General features: G+C 39.2%; 1 long non-coding RNA gene across 7 annotated transcripts in view; it reads right to left on the reverse strand.

The window, feature by feature from the left end:
- Nucleotides 1-220: 220 nt before the first annotated feature.
- Nucleotides 221-12,457, reverse strand: part of LOC149795647 (uncharacterized) — a 42,214-nt gene continuing 29,977 nt past the window's right edge. The window contains exons 4-8 of one of the 7 annotated variants that reach the window (XR_016422379.1): nt 3,226-3,351; nt 1,743-2,881; nt 1,085-1,242; nt 784-890; nt 221-331 (exon numbers count right to left, since the gene is read on the reverse strand). This is a non-coding gene — a long non-coding RNA (uncharacterized LOC149795647). The other 6 variants (XR_016422381.1, XR_016422382.1, XR_016422384.1 and 3 more) reach the window with 6 other exon arrangements.

The following is a 12,457-nucleotide window of genomic DNA, read 5'->3' on the forward strand; positions in this document are numbered from 1 at the left end:
GCAGGGCCTTCCATTAGATTTAAATGTGGCAGGTAAGTTGACAAAGTAGGGTGGGGGGTTGGGGGGACCTACCCCAATGGGGATAATTCATTTTTTTTTTAAAGTAGCATGGTGTAAAGTAAAAGTAGATGGGCTGATAAGGAATCCACTGAATTTACAGACTAAAGGTTCAGACATTTGTTTTTAAGAGAAAAATGAAAGAAGGAAACAATACAACAGATATTTTAATATGACTTTAATGTTTATTTTCTAGATTTAATTAAGATTATGAATCAGAATCAGTCTCCAACTCCACTGTAAAGTTTATCTATTACTTCTTCTGCTCAGGCACCTGCAAATTAAAACAAAATTGTAATGCTTAAATAAAGTCATATCATCTCAGCACTAGTTACATATGCAGAAGTCATGTTAATCAGCATTATAAAAATGTATGAAATTTTCTTCACTGCACTTGTGCTTCCCTTACTATCGTTAAGCCATGATACAAGATAACTTTGCACTTACTTATCATTTCTGGCAAGTGGATGGTGCAATCAATTTGCACAAAGATGAATTTATTTCATCCAAATATTTCATGTGAATAAAAATTCCAAATGGAGGCACTTGTCCGATCAGACAAGATATATGCATATTGTAGTTAGCTGGACTCTAGCTTTGATAGTCCTGGGCAATAGGATAAGCTGATTTTGTTATCAGTTTAGAAATGCATCCGCTTTGCAAATACTATGCTTTAAAAGACGAAACTGAATCCAATATTGATGAAATAAGAGTCATTTGGATTACCTTGTTTTTTATCATTCTGCGTTGGTTGGGTGCATATTTGAGGGTCTCTGATATGGTCTCTTCCATTCCATTTGCCTTTGCTTTGCCATTAGTTTTCAAGCAGGCTTCTGCAAGAGTAATACAATGTTTTAAAAAAGTTTCACAACAAAGGATGCATTGCATTTTCTGAATGCCAGCAATAATCAATGGAATATTTTTAAAACATGTACTTTGAAATGTGGTCTCAAGTTACTTTATCAATTCATTTAAAAATCTCTGGCAAGTCACATGAAAAACACAATTTAAATCAAGCCATACTTACTTATCAAAACCTGACATATCACAAGCTCTTGAAATGCTTTTTTCCCTTTACGTCCCTTTGGACTATACTCTGGCCAGTCTTTTTGTTTTAAGCTTTTTCATCATCCTGCAGACACTATCCCCAATTGTAAACCTGCCAAGGGAGCTCAAGTAGCATATCTGAAAATAATAATAATAATAATATTACTATTTTTTGATTTTGATATTATTATTAGTAGTAGTATTTCATGATCGATGTGACAAAATATGCTTGTATATAGTTATTTTTTGCCATGGTTTTGCAAGCAAATTTAATTTCTCTAACTTGAAAAAAATTTGATAACATTAACTATGCAACACAATGTACTAATAGCAATTATAAACCAAATTAACCACCGTGAATCTATTAACTTCATAAATGACATTCACTCAAGGATTGAATTAAAGTAGCCACATAATATGTAATAGTGTATATGTAGTAAAATACCTGTTACATGTTCATCTCTAAACATGTTTTGGCCTACATCCGTAAGACAAAACAGCCGACCACTACATGTTCACCCCACCCCCAAAAATTATTATACAGGCACTGCAGAACTTGCATAAATTATTTTGAGGTTCACAACAGCAAATAAAGGTTATAACAGTTTTTTTAAATAGAAAATAAAGCCCCAATTTACCATCTTCTTGGAGAGTTTGGGATTCTCCTCCAACCTCTGGCAAAGGCCCTCTAGTTCCTCCACTGAATCACATGGCATTGCAAGAATTTCTTCTCTATATTCTGTGTCTGGGCCTTGTGTATGAACTTGGAGGGCCAGCTGCTCCAACAAATTCTCAATATTTGTGTCCAGTTTCATAAGTACATTGAACTGGAAATCTGTAACAGATTTGTGATGAAATTAGTTTTGAAAGATCAAGATCATTATTATAAACTCCTTAAAAAGATCTGTACAGTGAACATGGGTTTAACAATGAAATATATTTATGGAATGAAATACATGGTTTTTGTACAGTTTATATGAAAACTTTTCCCATAATCCTTTATTTTTTTATTCCCTGGATATGTTGTTTCACTGCTGGTGTCTGTAAAGTCTGCATTCAATGTAGATGGTTTAGGCGTCTGACTTACACAAGACAATGGTATACATCAGAAAGAAAAATAAAAAAAACCAATGGAATGATGAACAGTCGACACATCAATGAAAAACAATTCATTGTTTATTTGCACAAATAAGTCTTGAACAGTATGTTTTATGACCTATAATTTAATTAATTAACATCTCACAATGTTCTGAAATAACAGTATCTAAGCTACAAGAGCTTGTGCTTTCATGTCATAATCTTCCATTTTGCAAACAAATTTTGATGTTGAATCAATGTATATGACCTTAGCATTGAACACTAACATTCAAAATGTCTACAAGATGACAAGACTATTATCAACTGAAGTGACAACAAACCAATGAGTTTTACGTGCATTGAACATAAGCATTTTTAAATGCTATAAAATGTGTTTTTAGTGTATGGCCACAAATTACCCAATATTTTGTCAAACATAAAACAGTTCTACTACCTTAGATGAGAATTAAATTCATAAATACAGTGTATAATTGACCTACTCGTATTTAGAGAGCTGTAAATGAAATAAGAGATTATATAAAAGTCAACACCTGTAGTATTTGTTTCATTATTCTATAATGTACATTTTTTTTCCATCCTCAATACTTACTACTTGCAGAGGAACTGGCAGAGAGAAATCTTTATATTCTCCACTCCAGAGTGGATGGGGATGGTGATGGTGTTGTCCTTCTGGATGCAGCTAAGAGTATAAAGATTATCACTACTCCTTAATTGCAGTAAAAAAGAAACAAAGAAATCAGACTGGATTTTTTGGCATGTAAACAAAATGCATACTGGTTGCAATGACCACTGTATATAAAGCAGTGATACAATATATCACAAAATGCATTCTTTTTTAACAAAACATCTAATCTCATATATACAGCATCATGAGTAAGTAAGTACTCTTAAACACATCTTATTAAACAGACAGAAAAATGATGAAATTTATACATACTTTTGATAAAGAATTTCCAATTGTGGCATGGTATAAAAGCAATTGATAAAAAAAAAAAGAGACCAGATAAACTAAATAGAACATACCAGCAGGATAAGAGGAAATCTTGGAGTCTGCAAAATACTCTCCATTTCAGGAGGTTTTGGATGAGATGGCTGACCAGAAAGGTTTCCACTTGAGATTTTCATCTTTTTTCAGTTCTTCATTTTCATCTGAAATGTCAATGAGAACTTGTAAATACTGTATGAGTCCTTGAATACACTGACTCCTTGTGACATACAGGGTTTGCAGAACAATCGCTAGCAATATTCACCACTTTTTAATCCAGCTGGTGAATTTTCACCATGAAATGCATCCGAATGCAGTGAATAATCCTGGATTAAAGACAAAATAGTGTACAGAAATGTGCAATAAATTAGTCAAGCTCCAGACAAAACAAAGATATGATTTATCTCTGATTCATAATGACTTTTCTTGTGCTACACATTTTACCAATGCAAATTACATTGAATTTTGTAAATTAAATGGTACAATTAGGATATGTATGTCAAAAGATTACTAATCTTCAGCTTTCCAATTAATGCTAAACACAAGTATCAAGTCATGTATTTAGTCTCTCACCACCAATAAATGCATTTTTAAGTCATCATCCTAGAGTGCACCAAAGTCATGTGAACTTGATCCAATTCCAACATTACTGCTGCTTGAGTGCTTAGATCCAGTATTGCCTTCACTAACTGATGTTATTAATACCTCTCTCTCATCAGCATAATTTCCATCATTTTTCAAAACTCCCATTGTAAAACCTCTGCTGAAGAAACTAACACTACACCATAAGGATTTAAAGAACTACTGCCCGGTTTCTAATCTCCAATTCATATAAAAAATCTTACAAAAGGTTGTTCAATCCCAGCTTGCATCTTGTCTGAATTCAAACAGTCTTTTTAGCAATGTACAATCTGCATATCGCCCTTGCCACAGGACACAAATTGTGTCTGCAAATAGATTACACTCCAGCCCAGTTGATCTATGTTGTGGTGTTGCACAGGGGTCTGTTCTTGGACCTGTTCTCTACACTCTATACACTCAGCTGCTCTCAAGTGTCATAGATCATCATCCAGTGTCTCACCAGTTGTACACTGATGACACCCAAATATACAAATCTAGCCACCCAACTGAAGTTGATGCTACCATCCAAGGTGTAGAGATGTGCATTTCTGATGTGAAATCATGGATGACTTGTAACAAGCTGCAGATGAATGATGATAAAACTGAGGCCATTCTGATTACAACACAAAGACTTTCTCATTCACGTTCTTTACCTCACACAATAAATATCAGCAACACCAACATTAAATTCACACAATCAGTACAAAACCTAGGTGTTACTCTGGACAGTACTCTCACATTGCACCAACATGTCATGAACATATGCAAGGCTGCATATCTTGAGCTGAGACGCATCAGCTCCATTCTCAGATATCTTTCAGTTGATGCCACTAAAACACTTGTGTGTTCATTACTACTTTCAAGACTGGACTATGGTAACTCAATTCTGTCTGGTTCATCTTAATATCTACTGCAGAGACTTCAAAAAGTTCAAAACATAGCTGCTTGGATCATACTCAGAGTACCACAATCAGAGCACACCTCCCCGCTGCTCTGTACCCAACACTGGCTATCCATTCGATCCAGAATCAAACACAACATTAGTTCTCTGAGCAGCAGAGGGGGCGAATCGGACATTTTGTCCAATCGTTATTTTGCTTAATTATTACTTTCTGCACTCAACGATCTAGTGTCGTCAGCGCCTGGTAAAAAAAAAACGACGACGTCGTTGGGGGATCGTCGCGTCGTCATTTGGTTTAATTAACACCTTCTGCGCGCCGATCCCCCAGCGTCGTCAGCGTCCGGTAAGCACATCGACGACCGCGTCGATGTCATCGCCCCCTCTGCTGCTAAGTGGTTATTTACAATGAAAATTATTTACAACTAACCGAATATTTGGTCAAGTCCGATACGATATCGTGTCCGAGGATCATGTAAATTTATCGTTACGAATCCATGTGGGGTCGACTGAGCATGACTAAAAAAGTTTCGAAAAGTATTAAAGTCCATGTCACCGCCGCACCATGTCTGCCAAATATTTCGTAGCGTGTGTGTATCAACGCCGTTGAACACAGCAAGAATATTACAGTTGTCTCTAATTACTTTTGGAATCTGAGTGTATCGTTGAGTGACATATATCACGTCAGTGTTTTTATGCCTGCCTCTGGAAAATATCCTAGCTGGGTTTTTTTGATTGTCTAACATAACATCATCGTACACGACTAGATTGTTAACGTCGCCATCAATATCATCAATACCCGGTGCATCATTGATATCCGTAATAAACTCAATAACATTTTTTTTAGCGATCGCTGATGCATTCTCGTTGAAATCTTTCAACACCTCGTAGCATCGTTGATCATCTACGCTAGGAGCAACCAAATACAACTTATCCCACTTCATCCATCTCATTATTAAATTGAGTAACAATTGCGTCTTGCCGGATCCAGATGGTCCGATGATAATCATCCGGATCGAGTTTGGTAACGCTGCAACATGCTTAACTGGTTCTCTTGTTTTAGTCGCCGAAAAATCAATTATATTCATATCTCTATACATAAATTATGGATCTATATTGTGTGAAGTGTAGAGTGCGTACTGGCACAAATGATATGACAACCGCTACAACAAGAAATAACAGATCGGCGCTTACTGGTAAGTGTGTACAATGCGGTACAAAGAAATTTAGATTTATTTCTATTAGACCCGGAGATGTTTTAAAAAAAAGCGAGGAGGTGACATCGCAGCCAAATTGGCAAAACTCCCCGGAACACCGTGGGCAAAGTATCCAGGAGAAAAACACCTCCCAGGATATAACTACTGTGGCCCCGGAACACGATTAGATATTAGACTCGATGATCAAAATCAGCCCAAACCCGGTGAGTATCCAATAAACGCTATCGATAAGGCGTGTCATGCTCATGATATTGCTTACAAAAGTAGCGATCTGCAACAGCGTCATATCGCGGATGTAAAATTAATTCACGCGCTAAATGCTATTCCTGATAAATCCGTCAAAAAAAAATTGGCCTCATGGTTGGTAAAATCGGCTATGAAAGGTAAATTAATGATTGGCGCTGGTAATTAATAACAATCATCCAAGAAAAACGATGGATTCCATCTATTATTCTCCGAGAGGATACTGGAAGGGGAAGGCCGCAATTGGTAAGCTTGCAAGCGCTGCAAAGGTAACAAAGACCACTGCGGCTAATTGGTTATCCAAACAGGCTATATGGCAAATTTATCTACCACCGCCTAAACAAATCAACTTCTCGCGCTTTGATGTCAGCGTACCTAATGAAGTTCATCAGGCTGATATACTATTTCTGCCGCATGACAACGGTTACAAATACGCGCTAACCGTAGTTGATGTTGCGAGTCGATACAAACAAGCGGAGCCGTTAAAAACAAAGTCGGCAACTGAAGTAGCCGCTGCGTTTGAAAGAATTTATCGAAGAGGCCCTCTGCGCTGGCCAAATCTATTACAAGTTGATCCTGGTAGTGAATTTCGCGGTGCTGTTTTATCAACGCTAAAACATCATAGCGTCGCGATACGACGAGGTCATACTGCGCTACATCGTGATCAGGCAATTGTTGAACGATTCAATCGGACTCTCGCTGAACGGTTATTTGGATATCAATACGCGAAGGAATTTATCCAAGAAAAACGATCTCGTGAATGGGTTAAAAGGTTGCCAGGTGTAACTGCAGCGTTAAATAACGAGATTACCCGAGTAATCAACATGAAGCCCAGCGACGCGATTAAATACGAGTATATACCCGGAAAATTAAAAATAAATAGCGTTTCTAAGCCGATTCTCGGCAATGTCACCGTGAGATATCTGTATGAACCAGGAGAGCTTGAAGGCGGTAAAAAAAGAGCTACTGATCCTATTTGGAGTGTTACCACACATAACATATCAACGATAACACGATCAACTGGTAGACCACCGATCTATAGGCTGGATTCAACTGCTCCTCAGCGCGGATTTACACGCGAGCAACTACAAGTGATACCTAACGATACTCAATTACCCCCACGTGGTCTTAACTAGCGCCGTTGCGTCTATTGCACTCAAGACAGGTCAACCTCACATTGTTTTTGACATGACCGAGACTGTTATCGATCCTATCCACGGTAAATTGGCGAGTGTCTTTATCCGAATAACGCCAACTCATTATACAATTGCAACTTGCGCAGTGATTATTCTGTTGTTGTCGTAGCGAGATTATTAATTCGGCGTCAATATCAAAACGCCGCTGTTTTTTTTTATCCTGTTGGCGGTAACCCGAGAGTTTTCTATCAATGACGCTTGCATCGATGGTGACCTTGTCGCCGGCTTCGTCGGTGGCTTCGTCAATAACAATTCTTCGAAGCTGATTTATCCTTCGTACTCTGGACACTGCAAGATAGACTAGATTCGACCATTCGATGCGATTATCAACTATCCAAACAATTGTGTCCGTGATGGTTAGTCCCTGCGAGGAATGTATTGTTGTTGCGTATCCTAGCGTCCACGGGGATTTATCAGCACGTAGCGCGTCCTCGACGACGCTGATATCAACGAGCACGATATCATTCAGCACGAGAATTTGTTTTTCTGTCCGGCCTGGAATTTCAACTTCAATGTTCTGCCGCCGTGTGTCCGCGGGTCTATAACATAACGGCACTGGACGCGTTGGAAACTTTTCCTTATGCAACGTAAACAACTTTTGCTGAAGTGTGTCTCTGACTATCTTTCTACTCGCTACAATCAAATCGTTTGGTCTCCATGTTTCCCAGAATTCATTCAACGGCGTTTCCGGAATTACCTCGCGGATTATTTCACACTGAACTCTATCCGGCTGTAATCTGATTAGTTTTTTAACCTCGCGCAGTTGTTCATCAAGTGCTCGGTAATCATTATCGGTTTCTTCATAATAGTCCACAAAACCCCTTAACCAATCATGTGGACCCTCGCCGACAAATGGTGGTGGTTGGCCATGATCCCCACACATGATTACCGCTGTATTCGCGCGCAGCAACCACTCAAGAAACATTTGTAAAGTATCTAACGAAACAGTACATATCTCATCCCAGATGATAATGTCGGGAATAAATTTTTCACCCATTCGATCAGGAGTCCACTCACCGCCGCTGTATCGAAAAAAGCTGTGATAAGTAACGGCGTCAACATTTCGTTGTTTTATCTCTCGCGCTAGTCTATGGGTCGGTGTAAGCACGATTATACTTGCCCGCGTTCGAAATAATTCAATTGCCCGAGTCGTCTTTCCTGACCCGCCACAGCCGCTTAAATAAACCGTCTTGTGTCTACAAATTGGATCAGAACACGGTGGTGCATTAGACCATTCTGATAATTTATCACCGCGTAAGTAGTCGTTCTCAACGGTGACATCTGCTGACGGGGAATAATCGCGTCGTATTTCATTTTTAATTCTCCATGTACCCCAACTCTCGTCCGGACTAGTAAACTCGGCTACGTTTCCCTTATACGCTACGTCTATATAAAATGAATCAACGGCTACTCTAACCGCGGTGTCAGGAAATCTATTTATCATCGAGAATAAATTAATAGCGGCATAACCCAGCATAGACGCCCTCAAATGCGGGTATGCCGGGCTGTCTCCATCGCTGTAGGTAACAACTGTACCCAACCTCGTTCCATTGGACAAGAAAGCTGTTTTGCAGTTCACGTATCTATTTTTAGCCACTGCGTCCTTGATTACGAAATCATATTCTGCGTCATCTATAATCAGCCGTGAGCAATATCGTTTGTAGTCGTGGTTTTTTCCACCTTGTGTGAACTTACCAATTATTCTTCTACCGAGATCTTTTGCCTCGCGGTTTCGTTGGTTAAATATCCTCCTGGACCATTCGATGATATATTCCTCGTCGGCATCAATGTTTTTTCTGGACTCGTCAATTATGCTATCTAGACGCTCCGGTTCTGGTAACCAGACTTCAGTCTGTGCCCGGTATGATATAATCGCGTCACTGACAATCAACGAAACTAGCATGCTACAATCAATCATATACCGTAGCAGCGCTATTGGCAGCCACTTCTTTTCAGTCATGTGTCTACCGATCCAAATATAGCAACAGCGATGGAGTCCTGCCGCGAATTCAAATGATACTATGCGAGCGAATCCGGTTAAATCAAAATCAGGCAGTGGTCCATTAATAGCAACACGAGTCATTTCATGTCTGGGGTGTCCAAATCGTTTGAAATACTCAGCGGCGGATCCATACCCGAGAAAACTCGCTGGATAACAGGCAACCATATCAACCGAGATCATAGCGTCGCGGTTGTATTCAGTGTTCCATAGTCCACCGTGATAGTATTCCAAACAACTGGATTGTACATCCGGTAGAAATTCCCTGCGCGTTGGTCTCCACGCATTTTTCCTTGCTGCAACATGAGCTACAACCGATGAAATCGTAAAACAATTTGTTAGCAGTTGTTCATCATGCTCTTCAAATTCCATGGCGGTTTTTTTCATCCTGTTGTGAAATGCTTCAGTGCGATATAATTCGCCGTTTGGTCTTACAAACTGATCAAAGGTATCCGCATCGTTTTCAGCGCTGCGAAGTAACCACACTGATACAGGGTCGTTTTTACACAAGTAGGCAATAGCATCAAATAGTTTCCTCTCCGCGAGAAAACCTTCCTTGGAGAATTGTTCTCCCAGGAATTCTTCGGGTATATACTTTACTGTTCTATCCCGTGGAAATATTGTGATCACGGGCGTCCATGCGTGTTCGTTATGATCAATAATTTTGATTGGGGCTCCCTTCGATTTATACTTCGATTCGTATAATACTTCACCTGTTATCGTTGTAACGGTTATTGGAAATCTCAGCGATGTTTCTAATCTCGCTATGTCGCTGATGGTTGCTCCACGCTCTTTTACGGTTAGTTCCCACTGGTTGATTTTGCTACGTCGTAAATCAGTCAATTTGTTTCCTCGACATGCATTTGTAAAATGCTCTATTATTCGTTCTGCTACACAATTTATCCCAGTTGACTGTTTCATCGGTTTCAGTTTTCCGATATCAGGTTTCTTATTTAACGGGTATATTCCATAAACAACTGCTGTTTCAGGATACGCTCGTTCATAGTATGGTTTGTCAATTCCGGTTAACAACCCCGGCTTGGAGTCGCGGCTGACAGTGACTGTTTTCTTGTCGCTGAGAACTGGTTCAAATTTATCACGCATGATCCAATCGCCTGATTCCACCCGGACAATGAATTTTACTCTGAAGAAATACCTTTTACCGTCAAGTTGTGATATTATCATTGCTGCGCGGTTGTCGTTCATGGTAGCATCAACAATGCCATCAATTCGAAATGTTGACCAACTGTGAGATGCGCCATCACGCTTGAATTCATTGATACAATCGCGTATTTTACTCAACAGGGTTTTATCGTTTATTAACGCTTTTGGTGTGTCCTTGAGGACTCTATCGAGATTAAACCTAATATTTTTCCGGGGCTTAATTGCTGCCAATCTCTCGAACTCATCCATATAATTAAAACAAGTATTTAAATGAAAGAATATAGTATAATGAATCACTGCAAATGGTTGATGATTGGGTCGACAACCCCGTGCAATAAATCATGTAGAGGTGAATTCTGCGGGTATCATTTACAAAGCGTTCGTAATGGTTCTCTTGGCCCCCTCCCGTGCTTGGTTTGCCACGTCGGTGTAAGAGGAAAATCACAGTTGTGTATCAATTGTGGCGGAAAGCGATACAGGGAACTAAAACGCTATTATGACAAGCGAATTAAAAACGCCGTCATCAACCCCACCGCCGACTTCGTCATCAAAACCCCCCAAGACTACGTTGAAAGATTCATAATTAAACCAAATAATAAATTAGACAAGTAGTATTATTATACAAATGGACCAAGAATTTCAGCCGCATCCCCTGCTCGTCAATTACGAGGCATCTCGCGACGGCATTGTTAGAAATCGTAGACTGAAGAAGCCGGTTGGATGGAAAAACAATCACGGATATTTGATGTTTACTGCTGGAGGGAAAAAATATCTCTGTCACAGAATCATCTATGAATGTTTCCACGGATTGATCAAAGATAGTCTCGTTATTGATCACATTGATTCTAATTATCAAAATAATAGACTGTGTAATCTGCAAGCCATCTCTCAGAGTGAAAATAGTAAAAAAGGCCAAACTGGTAAATACTCAAAGAAAGCAAAACCCGTAAAGTCATTTGATACAACAACTCACGAGGAAAAAATATTTCAGTCGATGAATGAGGCAGGAAAATATTTTGACATTTGTATCGCCTCAATACAATTTGTTGCAGAACGAATATATCAAACAGTGATCTCAAAAAAGACGGGTCATAGAATTCGATTTTCATATATAACATCAAAGGGAGATAACTCGTTTTGTGATAGCGTCGCATGACAAGAGTTACGTCCCTTGAAGTCTAATTAATGTTGCGTCCCTTGAAGTCCAATTAATGTTGCGATTAATTAATCATTTTACGATGAAAACTAATGAAATACACGCTATTATCTAACAGCTTAATTCTTTTTTTTAATGTTTTATTTGAGTATTTGGTTTCATTTAAATGCCGTGAAACACCATTAATAAGTATTTAAGGATTCAAACGATTCAAGGGAATTCAAATTAACACACACCTTGTGACTGACGCCGCTGTATTAGTCACTTTATATATAAGATGACTCGTTATAAGCCTGGGGCTTTCGAAAGCCAATTCAACTAATCAAAACTAACCCACGCTCTTGACCCGGGCGTGTGGTTGTCTTTTGTTCACAATCATGCAACCGGGTTAATTTAATTGGGTTGCTTTTGATTGGTTGAATTGGCCGTAGAGTTCCGCCCCGCCGTTTTATGTTTGTGCTGTCTTGTGCCGTCCCATCATCCATCAATCATTTCATTGTAAATATATTCATCCTTAATTAAGTACATGTAGTGATGTCCCCCAAGCATATCTTCTGGGCGGTCTACGATGACGTTTGTCACCCTAGGCCTCCCTCCCGGAGATGTATGCTTTGGGGTTCCAAGATGTGAATGTCCTTAATTAAGTATATGTATATGCCTGTAATCTGCCACAACACTCGAGTGGAGATCTACGGCATTGTACTGTCCATGTATGCCTGCAATCTGCCACAACACTCGAGTGGAGATCTACGGCACTGTACTGTCCATACAAAAAA

This window comes from Sinohyriopsis cumingii, chromosome 7, assembly GCF_028554795.1.
Source record: "Sinohyriopsis cumingii isolate HCF-2022 chromosome 7, ASM2855479v2, whole genome shotgun sequence".
NCBI lineage: Eukaryota > Metazoa > Mollusca > Bivalvia > Unionida > Unionidae > Sinohyriopsis > Sinohyriopsis cumingii.